The 23113-nt window shown below is 43.6% G+C and overlaps 1 protein-coding gene and 1 pseudogene across 2 annotated transcripts in view; both read left to right on the top strand.

Moving 5' to 3' along the window:
• LOC144505630 (protocadherin beta-16-like) overlaps nucleotides 1–23113 on the top strand; it is a 129176-nt gene that overhangs the window by 67120 nt on the left and 38943 nt on the right. The gene's annotated exons all lie outside the window — the stretch shown is intronic.
• On the top strand, nucleotides 9551–12060 carry LOC144505563 (protocadherin gamma-A7 pseudogene; annotated as a pseudogene).

Below are 23113 nucleotides of genomic sequence, written 5' to 3'. Positions count from 1 at the left end.
AGTGCTGTCAAGTGACAAATGCAAAGCTATATCCGACTCACTGATGCTCAATTTGGGTTCCACAAAGACAAGTCGGCGCCTGGCCTCATCACAGCCTTGGTCTAAATGTGGGCAAAATATGTAAATTCGGAGGGGAGATATCAGGGCCGCATATGAACAGGTGTGGCATCAAGAACCTCGAGATAAAATGAAATTCTATGGGTATCAAGTTGAAACCGATCCATTGCGGTGAGTCGTGCGTAGACCAAAGGGAACCGGTAGCGGTTGCTTTGCCCAATCATCACAGTTCTGGAACATAACCACGGGGGTTCCACACAAGCATCCTGTGGGGTGGGGCGGGGGGGAGGGGGGCATCGAATAATTTTCCATGCTGTTGGATGTTATTACAATTGCTGTAGTCCCCACCCCGCCCGTTCCCTTGCAACATCCATGATTTACCATTGACCAGAAACCGAACTGGACTATCAGCCCGCGACTGATTGAGGCGATGGAACGAAGAGTCTGCACACTGAGTCAAAGGGAGAATTTCGATTGCAAAATGCAAACAGGGAACAAACTGGCATCCTAGAACTCTAGATTTTGCGTAACAACCCATTCACCACATTACATTGATTTGTTGGAAGAAAGCCGGAGATGTTCGGGACCACCCAGGTTAGAATTGCAGTGCTTGATGTGTACGACAATGTCCCGGTTTGCGAAGAGAATGTTTATCAAATCACCAACACCGAAAAAGTCATAGAGTTGTAGAGTTTTACAGCACAGAATAAGGTTCTCGCCCTATCGTGTATGTGCCGGCTATCAAACACCTATATTTTCCGTAGGAGATCCGTAGATAGGTTCATGGACGAAAAGAAATTGGTTTAGGTTGGAGGGTCACAGTTTTTTTTTAACTGGTCGGTGCAACATCGTGGGCCGAAGGGCCTGTTCTGCGCTGTAATGTTCTATGTTCTATGTTCTATGTTCTATTTTCCAGCGCATAGTCCGTAGCCTTCCATGCTATGGTATTTCAAACGCTCAACTTAATGCACGGTATCTGCTCTAGGTGCGGCTCAAGAAACCCAAATATTACGTAGCTAACGGGAGTGTGATCGCGAGAGTAAATTCCGTGGATATGGATGAACGGTCAGGGAACATTCTTTCTGCGGTCACACTACTGATAAAGGGCATGATATAGAAAAAAGAACAAAGAACAAAGTAAAGTACAGCACAGGAACTGGCCCTTCGGCCTTCCAGGCGTGGGCCGATCATGGTACCCTAACTAAGCTAAAAAAGAAATCCTTCTGCCCTTACTCCGTCCATATCCCTCTAATCCCTTCCTATTCATGTACCCATCCAGATGCCTCTAAAATGGTGCTAATGTGCCTGTTTCCATCAGCTCCTCTGGCCGCGAGTTCCAGGCACTCACTATTCTAAATAAGCAAGAGCTTAATTTGCAATTTCAGTGGAAAACCTAATGGTTTGGCCCCTCTCCTTGCAAATAGAGCATTTTATTTCTATTCTGCCTGCCGAAGTGAAGATGTTCACATTTTCTTACATTATATTCTTCCTGCTCCAAATTCCAATATTTCTAACGCGCAGAATTGAATTAAAGATGCAGTTGCGCCCCTGTACTGTTCTGATTTAACAAATCCCCCATCTATTAGGTTTTCCACTGAAGTTGCAAAGTAAGTTATAACTTATCTGGTGTGACAAATTTTCGAGCAGAATAAATACTTACAGATAAGTATAAATATCGAACAAGATAGTGTTCCTTGTCTCTGCGCTTGGTGCAATAGTAAGTAGTCTAACAACACCAGGTTAAAGTCCAACAGGTTTATTTGGTAGCACGAGCTTTCGGAGCCCTGCCCCTTCACCAGGTTCTGATGGCATGGCTGAGGAGGTCATGCTCCTCAATATGATATGCAACGATGTTTTCTGATGTTGAATGAATTTGAACAGTGACAAATGGCCAAAATTCTGAATAACGCATAGATTGGATGAAAAACTAGTACGGGCTACAATAATCGTGTACCGATGATCTGTCTTTCTGAAACTCTGAAGTGCTCGTGGCCCTGGAGTGTTTAGTCCAATAATGGCCTTGGGTGTGCGGGGGGGTGGGGGGGAGTTTTGTTTTGCTGTGGCAGTCCTTTTAAGTCTACGACACCGTATTTAAAACAGAGAAAACAGCCCGGCAAGGCAGAGAATCATTTAAACATCACATGATTAGACTGACTTTAATGTTATTACCGTTAATAGGAAATAAATAAAGAAGTCAAATAAGCAGGTGAACAATCCGCCAGAGCTATGCAAATTGACAGTGACAATCATTAGATAAAATTTTGTTGAAATAACCAAGCTGTGATGAACAACATTAGTCAAGTGAATGTTGTGTTAACCCATGATATTATCTTACATATTAATGGGGACATCATATGAAGTATACGTTAAATATTACACAGAAGTGTTCAATTCAAATTGCACAACATCAAATGCACAGAGCAATTTTACCGCTGTTCTGTTGAGGCACTATCGCTTCAAGATTGTGTGGTGTTATTATTGGCCCTGTCTCTTGTGTCTCTGTCTACCAATGAGATGAGGAAATGTGGCTGAGGATCCAGTACCACTCCCCCTGCAACAAACACTGCGCAGTGTCGAAGAGAGGGGGAACATTAATTTCTCCAGGCGCTTGATTCACATCTAAGAAAGAGTCGCAGAAAATTTAACGGAATTTGTACAAATAAGCTTTGCGATTTTGGCAAAGAAACACGCGTGGCCGGCCAAAAAGCAATCTTTTAAAAATCTGAAATCCAAGGTAATGGAAAATTACGTACTCCTGGTTTCAATAAAAAGCGTAAAATTCAATTGAGAATCGGTCAGTTATATTTGCAGTACATTAATCCAGAATGGCCTTCTTGCGAAATAGCCGAATGCCGCTATGGCCCGTTCTTCACGTGATTCTCGTGTATGTTTCCGATTCGGTACATGGGGACATTCGCTACTCAATTCCGGAAGAATTAGAGCTTGGTGCCTTTGTTGGAAATATTGCTAAAGACGCCGGCTTAGATGTTAAACAGCTATTTGAACGCAAGCACTGGTTAGGCCCCATTTGGAGTACTGTGAGCAATTTTGGGCCCCACACCTCAGGAAGGACATACTGGCACTGGAGCGGGTCCAGCAGAGATTCACACGGATGATCCCAGGAATGGTAGGCCTGACATACGATGAACGTCTGAGGATCGTGGGATTATATTCATTGGAGTTTAGGAGGTTGAGGGGAGATCTGATAGAAACTTACAAGATAATGAACGGCTTAGATAGGATGGACGTAGGGAAGTTGTTTCCATTAACAGGGGAGACTAGGACGCGGGGGCACAGCCTTAGAATAAAAGGGAGTCACTTTAGAACAGAGATGAGGAGAAATTTCTTCAGCCAGAGAGTGGTGGGTCTGTGGAATTCATTGCCACAGAGGGCTGTGGAGGCCGAGACGTTGAGCGTCTTCAAGACAGAAATTGATAAATTCTTGATTTCTCGAGGAATTAAGGGCTATGGGGAGAGAGCGGGTAAATGGAGTTGAAATCAACCATGATTGAATGGTGGAGTGGACTCGATGGGCCGAATGGCCTTACTTCCGCTCCTATGTCTTATGGTCTTATGGTCTTAAGTTTCGGATCGCATCTGAAAACAGAAAACAATATTTTACTGTGTATTTAAAAACTGGAGTTTTGCTTATGAAAGAAAAAATCGACAGAGAGCAGCTATGTGAGCAAGGCCGCAGTTGCGCATTAATGTTAGAAGCTGTGATTGAGAATCCGCTTCAAATATATCATATTGAAGTTGACATTCTTGACATAAACGATAATGCTCCCGTGTTCCAAAGAAGCGAGGTTATCCTGGAAATATTAGAATTGACGCCACTTGGAATGTCTTTTCCACTCCAGAGAACATTTGATCCGGACGCTGGGGACCACTGGACCCTGGAAGTGGGATTTGAAATTTTACCTCATGATTTTATTTGGTGCCACCTCATTCATTTTGCTTGTAGCTATTGTATTCCTCGGAACTAAAGCATACAAAGGCAGAAATTATTTCAATAGTGGCTTTTGCTGTTGGAATACGTCATACTTTTCCCGGGCGAGCTCGCGCCATGGAATTCAAAAGCCGAGTGTAAATCTTCAGATACCAACCAAGTATACGCACGCTATGAAAGCGCGACACTTCCACAACAATTTTGCTGCGGTCCATCTATAAATGGTTTAATGTTTCTAAAGTTACATGGTTCGGCTGCATCAATGGCTGATCTCAAGACTGGCACATGTGTCACTGCAAGACATGTAATGGGATCAGTCACTACCAGCCAGGAGACCACTGATGACGTGAGAGGCGTCTTTGTAAAACTGTCTTGGACATGTTAATTACATAATATTGAGGGAGATGTATGAACGTAAAGGTGGAAGCAAAACTTATTACTAAGATAACACTTTGGAAATGTTTTGTTTAATGTAAAAACTGACAGTGCTGGTGTTCAGATGTTTTTTTCAGGAAACCTAGAACCTCCTCATAGTACGCCAAATATTCACAATAATTGAATTGGTGGCTCTTACAGGGAGGGCCCATGTTAATCTTTGGGGATATCTGTTATTCGTGCCAGATTGAAGATGTATATATATATAGTTTACTGACCTTCAGCTAGCAAATATTACTTCGTGATTTGAATAACTTGTGGCTGAGTGGTCCAAGTAGGTTAAAAAATAAAGAGGTTGAATTAATTATTTGAGCACAACCATTATTTCAGCACTTTCTAGCAAGTTAAAAATTCATTCGACAATTCATTTATAGTAACATTAATTTTAAAGTGCTGTGAACAATCAATATTTCTCCAGGACAAGAAATCTTAGTACAACAAAAGCAGAAAATTATACAGTGCAGAAAAGGCCCTTTGGACCAACTAGTCTCCACCGACATATGTTAAACACCTGACCTCCCACCTAGTTCCCCTCACCAGCATTTACCCTTTGGCCTTGAATGTTATGGTGTGCTCATACAGATTCTTTTTTAAAGAATGTGAGGAAACATGGCTCTGCCACCCTCCCAGGCAGCGCATTCCAGACTGTCCCCATCATCTGGACAAAGAGTTTTGCCTCATTTCCCGCTAAACATCCTGCCCCTGATCTGGAACCAGTGTCACTTCGTGAGTGACCCTTCAACTAAGGGGAATAGGTTCTCCTTATCGATTCTGTCCATGCCCCTCACAATCTTGTACACCTCGATTAGATCACCCCTCAGTTGTCCCTGCGCCAACGATAACAACCAAAGCCTCTCCAACCTCTCTTCATAACTTAAATGTTCCATCTCAGGCAGCATTCTGGGGAATCTGCTCCAGACCCTGTCAAGTGCAATCACATCCTTCCAATAATGTGGCAACCAGAGGTGCTCACAGTATTATAGTTGTGGCCTCCAAAGTTCTATGCAACTCCAACATGACTTCCCACATTTTGTAATCTATGCCTCGATTGACAAAGGGAAATTGCCTATGTGCCTTTTTCACCAGCCTACTAACATATCCATCTACCTTCAGAGATCGATGGACAAATACACCAAGGTCTCTTTGTTCCACAGAATATCCTAGTGCCATGCCGTTCATTGAATCATTTAATAATTCCTTGTTTAAATTACTCCTTCCAAAGTGTATCACCTCACATTAGTCAGGGTTAAATTCCATCTGCCAATTGTCTGCCCATTTGGCCATCCCATCTATATCTTCTTGTAGCACAAGAAACTCAACCTCACTGTTAACCACCCGGCCAATCTTTGTGTCGTCCACAAACTTACTAATCCTTCCCCTCTCCCCCACTCCCCATATGACCATCTATGTCGTTTATATAAATGACGAATGATGGTGGACCAAGCACAGATCCCTGTGGTACATGACTGGACATTGGTTTCCAGTCAGTAAAGCAGCATTCTGTCATCATCCGCTGTCTCCTATCACTAAGCTAATTTCGAATCCACTACATCAAATTAAACATTATCCCTTGTGCATTTAACGTCGTTGTAGGTCTCCCATGTGGGATATTGTCAAAGGCTTTGCTGAAATGCATATAAACAACATCAGCTGCACAACCCTCATTGACACACTGGTCACCTCCTCAGAAATGTTTTTCAAATTTGTTACGCATGACCTCTCTCTGACGAAGCCATGCTAATGATCCCTAATAAAGCCTCGCCCCTCCAAGTAGAGATAAATGCTCTCATTCGGAATTTACTCCAATAGTTTCCATAGCAGTGACGTGGGACCCATTCATCTGTAATTCCTAGGCTTATCCCTACAACTTTTCTTAAATGTCGAAACCACATTAGCAGATCTCCAGTGCTTTGCCATCTCCCCCATGGCCAGAGAGGAATTATACATTTGTGTCAGAACCCCTGCGACCTCCTTGCCTCCCACAGCAGCCTGGGACAGAATTCTTCCAGACCAGTAGACTAGTCCACCTTTTTGCTTGCCAATACCTCCAACGCAAATGTTTTCGAATGACTACAGCACTGGCACGGAACCCAAATATGCAAGGTATGACGTGTTCCCAAAAACCAAACAATTATATTGTTTTTATTAGCCCATCAACGTTCACCCAATCATCACTAATATTATGGAAAGTGTTGTTGACATTGCTGTCAATTGACAATGCAAAGCGGCATCCGACTCACTGATGCTCAATTTGGGTTCCACAAAAGACCAGTCGGCGCCTGACCTCCAAATACGGCCCAAATATGTGAATTCGGAGGAGAGAACATCAAAAATCGAACTCAGTCTTGGGCATATTTAATGACGATGCCTCCAACGCTATCTGGGCCAAGGAAGTACACAAAGATAATGTCATTCTGAAAGAAAAACAAGCCCTTTGCCTCAGTTCTAAATGGGTGAAACGTAATGTTTAAACAGTGCCACCTGTGTCTCGACTAAGAAACATCCTCGGAGCCCCCACACTGGCATGTCCCCTTCAGATTTTATATCTTTCAGTGTGATAAGCTTCCATTCTTCTAAACTCCAAAGGATAGAATCGCAATCTGTGCAATCTTCACTCATTGGGCAAAACTTGCATTCCAGAAACCTATCCAGTGAAATTGCAGAAACCTACCCAGTGAACTGCATGCAATGAAGCTACATCCTTCCTGAAACAAGGAGAACAAAAACTGCAGACAATATTAGAAATTTGGTCTCAGCAACGCCTGTACAACTGTAGGATAACTTCCCCCCATTAGACCTGATTCCCCAAGCAATAAATGATAAAGTTCCATTGATCATGGCCCACTTGCAGCATCTGCTTACCAACTGCTTGTGCTTCATGTTCCAGGACATCCCAGATCCCTCTAAATGATACAGGTTTTTGGCGCCTCTTCTTCCAAATCAGAAGTGCTCCAAATCGAGCACTTTTTTGTTTCCATTCTGCCTACCAAAGTGAACATGTTCACATTTTCTTACAATATATTGTACCTGTTCTAACCTGCAGAATTGAAGTGAAGATGCAGTTACACTCTTGTGGTATTGTTCTGATTTAACACAAAAACATTCTTTCTGAAATTGCAAAGAAAGCTATAGCTTATCTCGAGCGACACATTTCAAGCAGAATAAATACATACAGGTAAGTTTTGGACAGGGGACAAGATAATGCTTCTTGTCCCTGCGCTTGATGCAATAGTATTTTCCATCTGCAAGCCAAATCAGATATTTCCCATATGAAAATTATTTAGGGACCCATAAACACGTTTTGATGGCATGGTTGAGGAAGTCATCCTCCTCAGTGTGATATGTGTACAGATGTTTTTGATTTGATTTGATTTATCATTGTCACATGTATTAACATACAGTGAAAACTATTGTTCTTGCGCGCTGTACAGACAAAACATACCATTCATCGAGAAGGAAACGAGAGAGTGCAGAATGTAGTGTTACAGTCATAGCTAGAGTGCAGAGAAAGATCAACTTAATGCAAGGTAAGTCCATTCAAAAGTCTCACAGCAGCAGGGAAGAAGTTTTTCTTGAGTCGGTTGGTACGTGACCTCAGACTATTGTATCTTTTTCCCGAAGGAAGAAGGTGGAAGAGAGAATGTCCGGGGTTCATGGGGTCCTTAATTATGCTGACTGCTTTCCGAGGCAGTGGGAAGTGTAGATAGAGTCAATGGATGGGAGGCTGGTTTGCCTGATGGATTGGGCTGCATTCACGACCTTTTGTAGTTCCTTGCGGTCTTGGGCAGAGCAGGAGCCATACCAAGCTGTGATACAACCAGAAAGAATGCTTTCAATGGCGCATCTGTAAAGGTTGGTGAGAGTCGCAGCTGACATGCCAAATGTCCTTAGTCTTCTGAGAAAGTAGAGGCTTTGGTGGGCTGTCTTAACTATAGTGTCGGCATGGGGGGACTAGGACAGGTTGTTAGTGATCTGGACACCTAAAAACTTGAAGCTCTCGACCCTTTCTACTTCGTCCCCATTGATGTAGACAGGGGCATGTTCTCCTTTGTGCTTCCTGAAGTCGATAACGATCCCCTTCGTTTTGTTGACATTGAGGGAGAGATTATTGATGCTGCCCCAGTTCACCAGATTCTCTATCTCATTCCTGTACTCTGTCTCGTCATTGTTTGAGATGTTTTATGGTGTTGAAGGAATTCCAACAGTCAGACAAATTGCCAAAATTCTGATAACGCATCGATAGGATGAAAAGGTAGCACGGGCTTCAAATAATCATGCACAGATGGTGCGTCTTTCTGGAACTCTGCAGTACTCGTGGCTCAGACGTTTTTATGCGATAACGATCTTTGGGGATGTCTTTTTCTGCGGCTAGCATTCAAAGTCTATGACACTTTATTTCAAACTGACAGAACAGCATGTCAAGGTTCAGAGCCATATTATATTTAAAACACGGCATGGTGAGTCTGATTTGAATTATTTTACCGATAATAGGTAATAAACAGAAAAGTCAAGTAAGCCAATCCGACAGAGCAATGCAAATTGGCTGTTTATTTCATTAGAGTAAATTTTGTTGAAATAACCGAACGATGACGAACAACATTCGTCAAGTGAATTGTGTATTGACTCATGACATTGTCTTACATATTAATGAGCACATTTTATGAAACGCACGTTAATATGGCACAGAAGTTTTCAATTGAAGTTGTACAACATTAAATTCTCAGCGCAATTCTTCCAGTGTTCTGTAGAGGCACTATCGCTTTAAGATCGTGTGCTGTCATTATTGACCCAGTCTCTTTGTGACGCTGTCTACCAATGAGATGAGGAAATGTGGCTGAGGATCCAGTACCACGCCCCCTGCAACAAACACAGCGTAGTATCGAAGAGAGGAGGAACATTCAACTCTAAAGGCGCTTGATCCACGTCGAAGAAAGAGTCGCAGAAAATCGAACGGAATTTGTAAAATAAGCATTGCGTTTTTGAAAAAAGAACATGTGTGGCTGGCCGAAAAGCAATCCTTTAACAATCTGAAAACCAAGGTAATGAACAATTGCGTTCTCGCGGTTGCAATAAGAACCGTAAAATTCATCTGAGAATCAGACAGTTATTTCCCGGTACATTGATCAAGAATGGCCTTCTTGCGAAATAGCCGAATGTCGCTATGGTCCGTTCTTCACGTAATTCTCGTGTATGTTTCCGATTCGGTAAATGGAAACATTCGCTATTCAATTGCTGAAGAATTAGAGCTTGGTGCCTTTGTTGGAAATATTGCTAAAGACCTCGGCTTAGATGTTAAACAGCTATTTGAACGCAAGTTTCGGATCGCATATGGAGACAGAAACCAACATTTTACTGTGAATTTAAAAACTGGAAGTTTGCTTATAAAAGAAAAAATCGACAGAGAGCAGCTCTGTGAGCAAGGCCTCAGTTGCGCATTAATGTTAGAAGCTGTGATTGAGAATCCGCTTCAGATCTATCGTATTGAAATTGACATTCTCGACATAAACGATAATGCTCCCGTGTTCCAGAGAAGCGAGGTTAACCTGGAAATATCGGAATACACGCCACTTGGGACGTCCTTTCCACTCCAGAGAGCTTTTGATCCGGACGTTGGAACCAACAGTGTTCAGTCATATCAACTGAGTTCAAACCAGTATTTCAGATTGAAATGGCAATCAGAGGGCGGGGAAGCTGGCGTCCCAGAACTCGTGCTGGAGCGACCCTTAGACCGAGAGCAAGAACCGACTCATCGACTGACACTGACGGCGTTAGACGGAGGGGAGCCGATGAGGTGCGGAACCACGGAGGTTAAAATTACTGTAGTTGATGCGAACGACAATGCACCAGTTTGCGAACAAAGCACCTATGAAATTACGATTGCAGAAAATACACACAGGGATACTTTGATTGTGAAAGTGACTGCAGTGGATGTGGACGAAGGTCTGAACGGTGAGGTAATCTATTCTTTCAGTGATCACACTCCCGAGAAAGTGCGTGAGCTGTTTAGCTTGGACGCAAGAACCGGAGAAATCAGAGTAACTGATGTCCTGGACTTTGAGGAAACACCTAGTTATCAGATTTCAATACAAGCCACGGACAGAGGTCCATATCCAGCGGCAGTATACTGTAAGATTTTAGTAAATGTCATTGATGTCAATGATAATTCACCTGAAATAATAACAACCTCTACGTCAAGCACAATCCTAGAAAACGCTTCACCGGGCACAACAGTAGCTGTTATAAGAATTTCAGATCGAGATTCAAAGAACACAGCAGATGTTCATTGCAGGATGCCCAGAGATATCCCGTTTAAGCTTACCACTTCTTTTAGTAACTATTATACTTTAGTCACTCAGGGCGACATAGATCATGAAAAGATGCCAGAATACAACATTACTATTATGTGCACTGATGCAGGCACCCCGCCACTGTCGACCACGAAAATCATCCAAGTTCTGATCGCAGATATAAATGACAATACGCCGCATTTTACGCAGTCTTCATTCACCCTGCATGTTACAGAGAATAATGTTATTGGCGCTTCCATTGGTTCCGTGTCAGCCTTTGATCCAGATTCTGGTCAAAACGCCGAACTGTCGTATTCTATTTTGGATAGCCTGATACACGGTTTGCCTGCATCCACTTTCGTCTCAGTAAATACAGTCAGCGGGGTGATGTCTGCTCACCAATCTTTTGATTTTGAACAACTAACAAGTTTCGAAATTCATGTGCGTGTGGAGGATTCTGGGTCACCTCCACTCAGCAGTAATGTGACGGTCACTGTGATCATCGTGGACCAGAATGATAATGCCCCTGTGATCGTGTCACCTTTGGCAATCAAAGGTTCCGCAGCAGAGGACACAATACCAAGATCTGCCGAACCAGGTTATTTGGTTGCAAAAGTCACAGCTAATGATGCCGATTCGGGTCTCAATGCCCAACTTGTTTACCAACTCTATCAACCCACTGATGAAAGTCTCTTTACTGTGGCTCCAGAAACTGGAGATATATGGACGATTCGCCCCTTTACCCGCAAGGATTCAGTCAGGACAAAGATCATAATTTTAGTGAGGGACAACGGAACCCCATCCCTTTCATCTATGATCACTATCAATGTATCGGTGCAAGATGACGAAACAGAAGTTGCCTCCAATATTGGAATGTTGGGGGCCACTGGACCCTGGAAATGGGATTTGAAATTCTACCTTATGGTTTTGTTTGGCACCACCTCATTTGTTTTACTTGTGGCTATTATATTCCTCGGTACTAAAGTGTATAAAGGGAGAAATTATATCAATAGTGGCCTTTGCTGTTGGAATGCGGCATACTTTTCCCGGGCGAACTCGCTCCATGGGATTCAAAAGGCGAGTGTAAATCTTCAGATCCCACCCAACTATACGCAGGCGTATGAAACCGCGACACTTCCACAACAATTTCGCTGCGATCCAGCTATGAACGATTTAATGTTTCTAAAGTCACATGGTTCGGCTGCATCCATGATTGATCTCAAGACTGGAACACCTATCAATGCAAATCATGGAAAGGCATCAATCAGTACCAACAACGAGACAACTAATGAGGTGAGGGGCGCCTTCGTAAAAATGTCTTGGGCATGTTAACGAGATAAAATTGAGGGAGATGAATGAACGTAAATGTGGAAACAAAGCTTGACTTATTACTAAGATAACATTTCGCCTAAGTTCTGTTTAATGCAACAACTGTCCGTGATGTGATAAAAGCATTGATTGCTGTCAACGCCAAAAAGGCGCAAGAATTGAACTGTTGGCTATTGCAGGAGGGACTATATGTTATTTATAGGAATCTCTGTTATAAATGACTTTGTGGAGGTGTATATATAGTTTACCGACCTTAAGATAGCTATGATTACTTCGTGATTTGAAAAGATTGCTGCGGGTCAGTGGTCCAACTAAGTTAAAAAAAAATAATGCGCTGAATTAATTATTAGCTAAACTGTTATTGTAGCACTTTCTACAAAGTTAAAAACAATTATTGGACAAGCCAATTATATAGACATTCATTTCAAAGCGCTGTCAGCTATCAATATTTCTCCAAGAAACATAGAAACATAGAAACATAGAAACCCTACAGTGCAGAAGGAGGCCATTCGGCCCATCGAGTCTGCACCGACCACAATCCCACCCAGGCCCTACCCCCACATATTTTACCCGCTAATCCCTCTAACCTACACATCCCAGGACTCTAAGGGGCAATTTTTAACCTGGCCAATCAACCTAACCCGCACATCTTTGGAAGAGAAGGAATATCAGTGGAATAAGATCACAGAATCATAGAATGACACAGTGCAGAAGAGGTCCTTCAGACCAACGGGTCTGCACCAACATATGGGAAACACCTGACCTCCCACCTAATTCCATTTACTAGCGTTTGACTCATAACCGTGAATGTTGTGACGTGCGAAGATCTCATCCAGGTACATTTTGGAGAATGTGAGGCAACTCGACTCTATCATCATCTGAGACAGAGCAGTCCAGCCTGTCAACATCCGCTGGGAAAACAGGTTTTGCCTCACATTACCCCTCAGCCTCCTGATCCATACCTTGGATAGTGTCCCACGTGACTGACCCTTAAACCATGGGGAACAGCTGATCCTTTTCGACTCTATCAATGCGCCTCATAACCTTGTACACCTCGATTAGGTCGCCCCTCTGTCTTCTCTGCGCCAAGGAAAACATCCCAAGCCTATCCAAATTCGCTTTTAATTTAAACGTTCCATCCCAGGCAGCATCCTGGTGCATCTGCCTTCTACACCCGACAGTACAATCACATCCTTCCTATAATGTGGCGACCAGGACTGCACACAGTATTCCAGTTGTGGCCTCATCAAAGTTCTATGCAATTCCAACATGACTTCTCTGATTTTGTAATCTATGCCCTGATCGAGAAAGGGAAATAGCCCATATGCCTTTTTCACCAGTCCACTGACATGCCATCAACCTTCAAAGTTCTAAGGGCAAACACGCCAAGGTCCTTTTGTTCCATAGAACCTCCTAGTTTTATGCCGTTCATTGAACATCTCCTTGTCAAATTACTCCTTCCAAAGTGTAACACCTCACACATTTCAGTGTTAAATGATATGTGCCACTTATCTGTCCATTTGAGCATCCCGTCTACATCTTCTTGTCGCAAAATAATCTCAACCTCACTGTTAACCACCTGTCAATCTTTGTGTCATCCACAAACGCACAAACGTACTAATCCTAACGCCCATATAGTCATCTATGTTGCTCATATAAATGACTAATAGGGGAGGATAGACCCCCCCTCTCCGACCCCAAACCCCCCCCCCCCTCCCCAACCCACCACAAATCCCCTTGGCACGCCACTGGACATTAATTTCCATCACTAAGGCGACATTATGTCATCACTCTCTGTCTCTTATCACTGAGCCAGTTTTTGAACTCACTTTATCAAATTACCCTTCATCACGTGCATTTATGGTCTTTATAAGTCTCTCATGTTTGATTTCGATTTGATTTATTATTGTCACATGTATTAACATACAGTGAAAAGTATTGTTTCTTGCGGGCTATACAGACAAAACATACCGTTCATAGAGAAGGAAACGAGAGAGTGCAGAATGTAGTGTTACAGTGATAGCTAGGGTATAGGTAGATCAACTTAACGCAAGGTAAGTCCATTCAAAAGTGTGACAGCAGCAGGGAAGAAGCTGTTCCTGAATCAGTTGTTATGGTACCTCAGACTTTTGTATCTTTTTCCCAATGGAAGAATGTGGAAGAGAGAATGTCCGGGGTGTGTGGGGTTCTTAATTATGCTGGCTGCTTTGCCGAGGCAGCGGGAAGTGCAGACAGAGTCAATGGAAGAGAGGCTGGTTTGCCTGATAGATTGGGCTTCATTCACGACCTTTTGTAGTTCCTTGCGGTCTTGGGCAGGGCAGGTGGCATACCAAGCTGTGATACAACCAGAAAGAATGCTTTCCATGGTGCATCTGTAAAATTTGGTGAGAGTCGTAGCTGACATGCCAAATTTCCTTCGTCTTCTGAGAAAGTAGAAGCGTTGGTGTGCTTTCTTAACTATAGTGTCGGCATGGGGGGACCAGGACAGGCTGTTGGTGATCTGGACACCTAAAAACCTGAAGCTCTTGATCCTTTCTACTTCGTCCCCGTTGATGTAGACAGGGGCAAATTCCCCTTTACAGTTCCTGAAGTCGATGACAATCTGCTTCGTTTTGTTGACATTGAGGGAGAGATTATTATTGCTGCACCAGTTCACCAGGTTCTCTATTTCATCCTTGTTCTCTGTCTCATCATTATTTGAGATCCGTCCCACTGCGGTGGTGTCGTCAGCAAACTTGAAAATCGAATTGGAGGGGAATTTGGCCACACAGTTATAGGTGCATAAGGAGTACAGTAGGGGGCTGAGGACACAGCCTTGTGGGGCACCAGGTTGAGAATGATCATGGAGGAGGTGTTGTTGCCTATCCTTACTGATTGTGGTCTGTGAGTTAGGAAGTTCAGGATCCAGTTGCAGAGGGAGGTGCCGAGGCTCAGGCCACGGAGTTTGGTGATGAGTTTCGTGGGAATAATAGTGTTGAAGGCTGAGCTTTAGTAAATAAATAGGAGTCTGACATAGGTGTCCTTGTTATCTAGATGTTCTAGGGTTGAGTGCAGGGCCAGGGAGATGGCATCTGCTGTAGAACTGTTGCAGCGATAGGCAAACTGTGGTGGATCAAGGTAGTCCGGGAGGCTGGAATTGATTCATGCCGTGATTAGCCTTTCGAAGCACTTCATAATGATGGCTGTCAGAGCCACTGGCCGATAGTCATTAAGGAACGCTGCTTGGTTTTTCTTAGGGATCAGGATGATGGTCATCTTCTTGAAGCAGATAGGGACCTCGGATTGTTGTAAAGAGAGGTTGAAGATGTCTGTGAATACCCACGCCAGCTGATCCACGCAGGATCTGAGTGCTCGTCCGGGTGCCCCATCCGGGCCAATCACTTTCTGTGTGTTGACCTTCGAGAAGGCTGCTCTGACATCTAGTCAGCAATGGTGACCCCAGATGCATGTTCATCCAGGGCTTCCAAGGTGGCGTGCTGCTCTCGCTGACCTCTTGTCAAAACGTGCGTAAAATGCATTGAGCTCATCAGGGAGGGGTGCGTTGGAGCCGGCGATTTTACATGCCTTCACCTTGTAGCCTGTTATGCCTTGCAAACCTTGTCGAAGTCGGCGGGAGTCGGTGTGGCTAGCCTGGGACTCTAGGTTGGTCCGGTACTGTCTTTTGGCATCTTTGATAGAACTTTGATCGATGCTGGGCCCACTGTTATTTATCATTTATATTAATAATTTGGATGAGAATATAGAAGGCATATATGTGCGGGAATATAGAAGGCAAAGATGTGCGGGTTAGGTTGATTGGCCAGGTTAAAAATTGCCCCTTAGAATCCTGAGATGCGTAGGTTAGAGGGATTAGCGGATAAATATGTGGGGGTAGGGCCTGGGTGGGATTGTGGTCGGTGCAGACTCGATGGGCCGAATGGTCTTCTGCACTGTAGGGTTTCTATGATTTCTATGATGAGGATGGTCAGTAAGTTTGCAGATGACACCAAGATTTGTGGCATAGTGGACAGTGACGATGGTTAACTCTGATTGCAACGGGATCTTGATCAATTGGGCTGATGAATGACAGATGGAGTTTAAATTAGATAAATACGAGGTGATGCAGTTTGGTAGATTGAACCAGGGTAGGACTTACTCAGTCCGTGGTCGGGCGTTGGGGAAAGTTACAGAACAAAGAGATCTAGGGGTACAGGTTCATATCTCCTCGAAAGTGGAGTCACAGGTGGACAGAGTCGTGAAGAAGGCATTCAGCATGCTTGGTTTCATTGGTCAGAATATTGAATACAGGTCCTCTACAACGTTGACGTTGTAGAGGACATTGGTAAGGCCATACTTGGAATACTGTGTAGAGTTCTGGTCACCCTATTATAGAAAGGATATTATTAAACTAGAAACAGTGCATAAGTGATTTACTAGGATGCTACCAGGACTTGATGGTTTGAGTTATAAGGAGCGGCTGGATAGACTGGGACTTTTTTCTCTGGAGCGTAAAAGGCTGAAGGGTGATCTTATAGAGGTCTATAAAATAATGAGGGGCATAGATCAGCTAGATGGTCAATATCTTTTCCCAAAGGTAGGGGAGTCTAAAACTAGAGGATATAGGTTTAAGGTGAAAGGGGAGAGATATAAAAGTGTCCAGAGGGGCATTTGTTTCACACAGAGGGTGGTGAGTGTCTGGAACAAGCTGCCAGAGGTAGTCGTAGAGGCGGGTACAATTTTGTCATTTAAAAAGCATTTAGATCGTTATATGGGTAAGTTGGGTACAGAGGGATATGAGCCAAATGTGGGCAATTGGGACTATCTTAAGGGTTTCAAAAAAAAAGGCGGCATGGACAAGTTGGGCCGAAGGACCTGTTTCCATGCTGTAAACCTCCATGATTATGACTCTCCTTAGATCGTATCTGGCTTTCTTATATGGGTCAGTGTCGCCTGACTTGAATGCCTCAGATCTGGACTTCAACAGGCAGTGGGTATTCCTGTTCATCCATGGTTTCCAGTTTCATGTGATACTTTGTCAAAACCTTTGCTGAAATGCATGTACACTACATTAGCTGCATTATCCTCATCGACACACCTGGCCACCTCCTCAGAAAATTCAATCAAATTTGTTAGGCATGACCTTCCTCTGACGAAGTAATGCTGACTCTCTCTTATCAAACCTTGCCTCTCGAAGTGCAGATAAATGCTCTCCTTCGGAGTTTCCTCCAATGCTTTCTATAGCAGTGACGTGAGACTCACTGATCTGTAGTTCCCTGTCTTATCCATACAACCTATCTTAAATATCAAAACCATATGTTGCAGTTCTGCAGTACTTTGGTACCTTCTCTGTGGCCAGAGAAGAATTTTTTTTTAAATGAGTCAGAGCGCCTGCAATCTCCCCTTGCCTCCCACAGCAGCCTGGGACAGAATACATCCAGACCTGTCGATTAGTCACTTTTTTGCCCGCGAACAACTCTGTCAATTTTATACACGGTTCATAATGAGTATTGTAAAGATGACAAATGGAATGTGATGGCCTGAGCGACGTAGAAAATGGTTTCTGTCAGTTCTTTAAAGAGATAACAAGGACGCTCGATAAAACAGAGCCAGTGGACGTAATTCATATAGATTTCCAAAAGGCCTTTGACAAGTTGCCGCATAGGAAACCGTTAAATAAGTAAAGTGCCCATGGTGTTCAGGGTAATGTCCTAGCATGGATAGAGGATTCGTTGACTGGCAGAAGGCAGAGAGTGGGGATAAAGGGGTCTTTTTCAGGATGGCAGCTAGTGACTAGTGGTGTGCCTCAGGGGCCAGTGCTGGGACAACAACTTTTCACAATATACATTAATTTGGAGTAAACAACTGAAGGCACTGCTGCTAAGTTTGCAGATGATCCAAAGAGATATAGAGGGACAGGTAGTGTTGAGGGAGCAGGGGGGATGCAGACGGATTTGGACAGGTTAGGAGAGTGGGCAAAGAAGTGGCAGATGGAATACAATGTGGAAAAGTGTGAGGTTATGTACTTTGGAAGGAGGAATGGAGGCATAGACTATTTTGTAAATTGGGAAAATGCTTCGGAAATCCGAAACATAAAGGGACTTGTGAGTCATTGTTCAAGGGTTTCTTAAGGTTAACATGCAGGTTCAGACGGCAATTAGGAAGGCAAATGCAATGTTAGCATTCATATAGAGAGGGCTAGAATACAAGAGCGGGGATGTACTTCTGAGGCTGTACAGGGCTCTGGTCTGACTCCATTTGGAGCATTGTGAGTAGTTCTGGACCCAATATCTAAGCAAGGATGTGCTGACCTTGGAAAGGGGCCAGGGGAGGTTCAAAAGAATGATTCCTGGAATAAAGAGCTTGTCGTATGAGGAACGGTTGAGGTCTCTGGGGCTGTATTCATTGGAGTTTAGAAGGATGAGGGGGGATCTTATTGAAACTTACAGGATATTGCGAGGCCTGGATAGAGTGGACGTGAAGAGGCTGTTGCCACCGGTGGGAAACACTAGAACCAGAGGACTCAACCTGAGGTTAAAGGGACGGTCCTTTAAAACAGAAATAAGGAGGAATATCTTCAGCCAGAGTGGTGAATCTGTGCAACATTTTGCCATAGAAGGCTGTGGAGGCCAGGTCATTGAGTATCTCTAAGACAGAGATAGATAGGTTCTTGATTAATAAGGGGATCAGGGGTTATGTGGAAAAGGCAGGAGAATGGGGATGAGAAACAAATCAGCCATGATTGAATGGTGGAGCAGACTCGATGGGCCGAGTGGCCTAATTCTGCTCTTGGGTCTTATGGTCTTATGGTCAGGTAGGACAGAGCTTTTAAAAAATCTGTGAGCATGGAAAGAAAAACATGAAACGGACACCTGCTGATGGTTATTAATCGTGATGATTCCAAGATATGTGCATAAAATCATGGATATTATCGGGGGAATTAGACGCTGTCACGGAAAATAGGGACTTCGCAGAAACGTGGTGTTGCCAGAAAGACTGTTAGTTACACACTTATGGTGATAATGTGTTGTAGAAACATGAAGAAGCAAATTATGAGGGAATGTTTTTGTAATGGTTTAATAAAAATTCCAGACATAAAAGACAATTTTTGCTTGTTAGTTAAAACGTTGTTCCCCCAGTCGGTCAGGTAGAAGTCTACTAATTTGGAAGATGGAAATTGTAACAGGAACGTGAAAAGCATCGTGAGAGGAGTATGGTATCAAAAGGGTTTTGTGCCTGCATAGAGTGTTATAGAGTGCAAATGAATTTAAACTTGCGTCAAAAACATAAAACGTTTATCTAGCTTTCATATCATTCCTCTATTCACCAATGAAAAAAAAACCTTTAGTTGTATAGAAATGAATCCAACAGTAATTTGATTAAAATAGGATGTAAATGAATCGTCACTAGGGATCATAATTTCAGGACATTCACTGACCAAATGAATTAAACATACAAGTCGTTAATCGGTCAAAGCCCAAAAACCGGCATGAAATATGTCCGCGGCTAAAGTAACCACTTTCTTGAAAGTTCCTGTGCAGACTGGTGCAATGTTGGTGGAGCCGCATCTATGGGCTCATTGCAAACAGTTCTGAGAGTGTGACTGCACACAGTTGCGTGTTGTAGGATGGTTCAAGGAATGGAACAGATAGTGCAGACCTTATTTGATGTAGCAATGCATATCATAAAACCATACGACTTCTGAACGGAAGTTGACCATTCGGCCCATGGAATCTGCTCACCAATCAATGAGATCATGACTGATCTGATGTGATAACCCGCAACTAGATTTCCCGCTGTATTCTCATAGCCTTTGAGTCTCTTACTGATTAAAAATCTGCCTGCCTCAGATTTGAACATACTTAGCGACTCAATATCTACTGCGCCCTGCGGTAAAAAGCTCAGCGGGATTCTTTCCCTTCCAAGAGAAGAGATTCCTCCGAATCTCTGATTTAAGTGGACGATCCATTACTCTGAGATTATGCATTCTGCTCCAAGCGTCTTTCACAATGAGAAGATACTCTCAGCATTGACCTTGTCAAGCCTCATGAGGATCCTCTATGTCTCGAAAAGGTCACCCCTCATTCTTCTAAACGTAACATCTACTCCGGGCCCCACGAAGTCTCATGGTATCAAATTAAACATGAACATAGATACCTCCTGCTGATTGCCCTGTACAGCCTGACCGTCCCACCACGCCGCCCATAGCTGATGAATGCCCCATGTTGAACAAAGCGTGGAGGACACGTGAAGGGTGGCAAGCGTGCAGAATATTTTCTGCGTGGGGAACGTCAATGTCCTTCAAAAGAGTGGCACCACGACCGTCCGAGCGGACCAAGTTCGAAAGGACAAAACTGATGGACTGGGTAGGCAGCAATGGGAGAGTGAAGCAACAAGAGGGAGAAACGTATTGGAGCTCTCCATTAACAATCTGCCTGCCACCGATGCACCTGGCCGTGACAGTAAATGGGATCGTGACCACTGTACGATCTGGTGCAGAGAATACACATGTTGAAATTGAGGAAGCCATCCATTGTGATGTGTGGTACAAAAACTGTGTCGATTAGATTTTGACCAGATTTTGCAACTCAAGACTGGGCCTCTATCATGTGTTGTGAGCCATCAGTCCGGCATATTCCACACGCTGCCATTACCACAATATAGGGTATGAAAGTTGGCTCAATGAAGTGTGCAGGAGGGTATGCCAGGCGTAACACCAGGCTTATCTAAAAATTAGGGTGTGTCAACCTGCTGAAGCTACAAGCAGGACTTCTTACATGAAAACCATCACAAACAGACCTAGTGAAATGATTTTACAACTACCGGAACAAATCTAAGTTTTACAGTCCTAACGCATCCAATCAAGAATGATGGTGGGAAATTGAACGATTCACTGTTGAGCTGTCTCCACAAATACTCACATTCGTAGTGGTCGGGAGCCCAGTACAACAGTGCGTAAGTAAGACTCAGGCATTTGGAACAATCTTCAGCCAATAGTGCCTCAAGGATGATCCGTCACACCCTATATTTGTGGTCGCCAGCAGCATAGATGTGGGTCTTCAGCCATTGTGATTCACTCCCGCTGTTTACAGGGCTCAACGCACAGTCTACTACAAAACATTCAGCCCTGGCAATAATTTGGCAAATGTACTGAATACCTGTGCTCCAGAAGTTGGCACGCTCCAGAAGTTGCCACGGCCCAAGCACAGCTGCCCCATTGAAACAACTACACGGATTTAGGCACAGCAACGTAGAAAGTTGTTCAGGTATGTTCTGTACTCAAAGTAGGATAAGTCCAACCTAACCAACTACCGCTCAGTGTACTCTCCACCATCAGTAAAGTAATGGAAGGGTTCATCAAGAATGTTGTCAACCTTCATTTGCTTAGCAACAAGTTACTCACTGATGATCTGTTTGGGTTTCACCATTATCATCCAGCTCTTGACCTCAGGTCAGCCGTAGGCCAATATGGAATAAAAAAGCTAAGCTCCAGATGTGAGGTGATTGACTGCCCTTGACATCAATGCATCATTTGACTGTGTGGCAGTAAGGTGTCCGAGCGAAACTGTTGTCAACAAGAATCAGGAGGAAAATGCTATGCTGATTGGAGTCTTACCTAGCACAAACAATGAAGGCTGAGCCATAAAACATATGAAACTTTGCTTAATTAAGGAGACCAATAATTTCCAAAATACGCTAGATGTGGTCTCACCAATGCCCTGGATTACCAAAGTATTACTCCCAAATCTTGCATTCAATTTCCCTTGCAATAAATGATATCATTTTGTTTGCTTGCTAATTATTGCTACGCCTGCATACGAGCCATTTCAACTTGCGTCCTAGGACACATGGATATCTCTGCATCTCAGAGCATATGATCTGGACAGGGAAGTTCAACTCCATGTCCAACAATGGCCGATCTGACGGAGTCCAAAGGAACCAAGCAGCTGAGCTTTATCTGTGGCGGATTGTGAGAGAACCAACAAGAGGGCAACGCTCACTTGAACGGGTCTTCACAAATCTCCGAGTCACAAATGCATCTGTCCATGGTACCTGTACTAGGGGGGATCACCGCACAGGTCTTGCGAAAATGCAGTCTCATCAATACATTGGAGAAATTTTGCATTGTGTTGTGTGGCACGAGCACGTTGCTGAATGGGACAGATGTTGAACAGATTTAGCAACGCAAATCTAGGCTTCCTAAAGCCACCGTAGGCCAACAGCAGCGGAATTTTGTTCAACCACTGTCTGTAACCTTGTGGCCAGTCATGGCCTCAGGCCCAGATTCTAGCAATAGAAACAAACCCAGCGTTTCCAGACGGTTTCGAGGAAGAGTGCTGGACATCAAGCCAGAATCACTTCCAGAAACACGGAAAAACGGGGTGCCAAAATGATGAAGCTACAGCACAGAACTACTTGCATGCCAAAAAAAGTGGAGTAAGAAGTTTAACAACACCGGGTTAAAGTCCAATAGGTTTATTTGGTAGCAAAAGCCACAAGCTTTCGGAGCCTTAAGCCCCTTCTTCAGGTGAGTGGGAATTCTGTTCACAAACAGCGCATATAAAGACACAAACTCAATTTGCAGAATAATTCTGTAATTCAGACAATTCTGTAATACAGACATTATTCTGTAAAGACTTGATTAACTGTAAGTATTCCAACCATTATTCTGTAAATTGAGTTTGTGTCTTTATATGCCCTGTTTGTGAACAGAATTCCCACTCACCTGAAGAAGGGGCTTATGGCTCCGAAAGCTTGTGGCTTTTGCTACCAAATAAACCTGTTGGACTTTAACCTGGTGTTGTTAACCTTCTTGCTGTGTTTACCCCAGTCCAACGCCGGCATCTCCACATCACAAAAGTGGAAACAGAATGCAACGACAGCGGTAAAATATCCCACAAGCAAAGGATCAGATTTCAGCTCTGTCGTCGCACACAAAATCGTAAATGGCAGAGGCAATTCATCAACCAATTGGCGTTGGAGATTATTCCATTGTCAATGACGGAAGCGCTAAGCACATCAGTGCAGAAGACAAATTTGAAGCATTTGCAACTACCTTCACTCAGATTAACAGAATCGC

This window comes from Mustelus asterias, chromosome 16 (assembly GCF_964213995.1).
Source record: "Mustelus asterias chromosome 16, sMusAst1.hap1.1, whole genome shotgun sequence".
Lineage (NCBI taxonomy): Eukaryota > Metazoa > Chordata > Chondrichthyes > Carcharhiniformes > Triakidae > Mustelus > Mustelus asterias.
Note: the sequence above shows the minus strand (reverse complement) of the source record. Positions and strands in the feature narration are given on the sequence as shown.